The following is a 3357-nucleotide window of genomic DNA, read 5'->3' on the forward strand; positions in this document are numbered from 1 at the left end:
AACACAACCAAACACAACTATCAATAACACTATTAACATCAGAACATTGAAATAAATCATGAAATCAGTGTTTAAATGTTGAATATCTCATCCCAAACTGCCATGATTCATTGCGACACTACCATCATCGTAAATTCTTCAAAGAGCCCGCTCCCTTTATGCTGTGACCAACACTAACCATGCCGATGTGGTGTCCTTACCCCACTAGAACTATTAGAAATACATTTTAGTCGCCATGAAATGTTGCTTGTATCAAGGTTTTTCATCCTGCTAACCCACTGTCAAACTTGTTCAGGCATGTTGAGTGGGGAGAGGGAACTTAAAATTGTGAAGTCAACGTTGACAAAATCAAATTGTCAAGCCAAGTTTGTTAAGTTATAACAACTTGAATTTTGTTTTAAACCCATCAACAATGAATGTTGAGTTCAAATTGCAAGCAAAATTAAGTTGATGTAATTAGGAAAAAATTGTATTTATTCATAACTTGAAAAAATAAGTTTGAAACTCAGAAAGTTTATCAAAATCAGCTAATTACAATTTTTTACTTGGATCCGTGTATTAAATCAAGTGGTGTTAGAAGCTTCTCTGAATTACTTTTTAGAGTGCACACACAAATATTCTCCTTTCACACACACACACACACACACACACACACACACACACACATATATATATATATATATATATATATATATATATATAGGGCTGGGCGATATGGCAAAAAAAAAATGATCACGATTTTTTTTTTTTCATATCATTCAATCTCGATTAAAATCACGATATGCTATATTGTTTTTAAACCAGTTTTAAAGCATCTGCACTGAAAACTAGAACTATAGAATAGTTTAACATTTTATTAACAAACCAAGCAAATAGCAATGCAAATTAAATAATATAAACATAGAAAAATATAAGAACAATCTCACTTAACAGTGCAGTAAATGGGAAAAGAAAATCTAGCACCAAGACAATAAAATCCTGCGATGCACCGTTTTTTCAGTAAAAGAGAAGAACTGAACGATCGTTAGTTAAAGTGTGACAATTTACAGCCCTGAGGATTTTTGTTGCTATAAAAGATTAAAAAACTAAAGAAACCGCCTGGAGATAATGAAGGTGCTTCAGAATATAAACATTATTTTCAAGTTATGATGCTAAATATGCTGCTGCCGTCATTAATGCTTGCATCAAATGTACAAAATTTCAATAATCTAGATTGGACAGATTAGATTTAAAATGTAACGGTGCAAAACTACAATAATATAAAAAAAATAGACAAAATTAATCATTTTTCTCCTCTTACAATGTTGCTCGTATGGTGCAGTGGCCTGAAAAGACAGCACTGGCTACGTTTACGTGCAGTCAATATTCGTGTTAAGATAAATATTCTGGTTTCTGAAACATTTGGAATAAACTCAGGGAGATCCTCATTCAGACCACAGCCACAGGCGACGCCATGACTGCAATTGCACTTCATGCCACTAAGTGTGCTGTTTGCATGTTCAACCTTATTTTACACAGACACCACAGAAGAAGACCGGCGCTGCAGCCGCAGCAGGCTCTCTCTGCATGTTGTTAGAAACAGAGTGTTAGCGGCAAGAAGTGGTGATATGTTCAATGATGCGATGCACCGTTATTTTCAGTAAAAGAGAAGAACTGAACGATCGTTAGTTAAACTGTATCACAAGTAGTTCCTGGACTCAAAAGACCAGATTCTTTGCGGATCGGTGAGCTAGCAGCGGTGAGCTAGCAGCGGTGCAGGTGGAGCAGCCTGTCCTGTCAGCAGCAGCAGCCTGTCCTGTCAGCAGCAGCCTCATCTTCAGAGGATAACGCCAATACATGGCTGACTTCATCTGCTTCGCTGCTCCACGTTGAGCTCCATCTCTGTTTACTTCTCAGACAACTTGCAGGCGGAAGTTGAGCAGGAAAAAGTCGACTGTGTCACGCACATTTCTGCCATGTCTGATCGAGTAAATGTGCTCACAGCTGATCACCGTGATCGACTGGAAATTAATCGCGATCACCAATCACGATCATATAATCGCCCAGGCCTATATATATATATATATATATATATATATATATATATATATATATATATATATATATATATATATATATACACATATATATGTGTGTATGTGTGAAGGAGCTGCTCTGCACACAGCAGGCATGGGGCAGGGAGGGGGAGGGAGGGAGAGACAGACAGAGAGAGACAGAGTGTGAGCAGTGCAGTGGTGGCAGAGAGAGGAGAGGGACGTGGAGACGACGATTAGCATCACTGTCAGTGTATTAAAACCTTCACAAGTTGAAAGTCAACATACATAACCTCCTTTGTGGAGGAAATAAGTTCCACCTGTTCAACAAGCATAAACGTGAATCATATGTTAGCATAAACAGCGACATTTCCACAGCCAAGTTTTACACAACCACACATGCTTGTTAAGCTAACAATTAACAGCTCGTTGAAAACAGCTAAAAGAAAGCTGTCTCTTTGAAGTCAGTTCATCTTAGTTTGCCATGAATCTTAAAATTTGCCAATTTTAGCCGCTGTTTGAGAGAAACCAACGCCCCCCCCCCACCCCCCCCCACCCCCCCACCCCCACCCCCCCCGCCTCGATTTTTCCCCGCAGATATTATGGAGGTTATAGTGACTTTGTTATTGGAAACTTTACTGTTGTTCCTGCAGTGCGTTAGATAGGCTATATTTGGAAATTAATCCCGAATTTGTTCTTTCAAAAAAGATAGCCGAATTAAAAAAAAACAAACCATTCTTTAGTAGTGATAAAGAACACAACTGTTTAGAGTATATCAGATATAAGTTAAAGATAAAGGTTACAGCTTATGGGAGGGTGAGAAAATCACAGTTCAAATCCCTTCACTCTAGATGCCTTGTTTAACTAGTGTTATTTTTTATGGCATACAGTATCATCATTCACAAAATGTGAAGTCACCCCCTCCCCCCCCCCATATTAAAGTGTAACAAAATTATCCATGTCAATTTTAATAGATACTGAATACACATAAGTTTCAATTAAATATATTGATTTTTATGTTTTCTTTGCAATTTTATACATTTGGATAATGTTCAGTAGTGCTAATAAAGTCAGAGAGTGTTAATTTCCAACAGTGTTGAATTTTTTCGGGGGGGGGGGTTTGGGCTATTGGCCAATTAATCGGCTATCGGTTTCTTCCTGCTCCAAACTATCGTTATTATATCGGCCTTTAAAATCCACTATCGGTCGACCTCTAATATACATACATATATATATATATATATATATATATATATATATATATACACACAAAACGTAAAAAATAACTCTTGTTTCAACTTAAAAATGTTAGTGTCCAGGCTGC

The sequence above is a fragment of the Salarias fasciatus genome, chromosome 10, assembly GCF_902148845.1.
Source record: "Salarias fasciatus chromosome 10, fSalaFa1.1, whole genome shotgun sequence".
NCBI lineage: Eukaryota > Metazoa > Chordata > Actinopteri > Blenniiformes > Blenniidae > Salarias > Salarias fasciatus.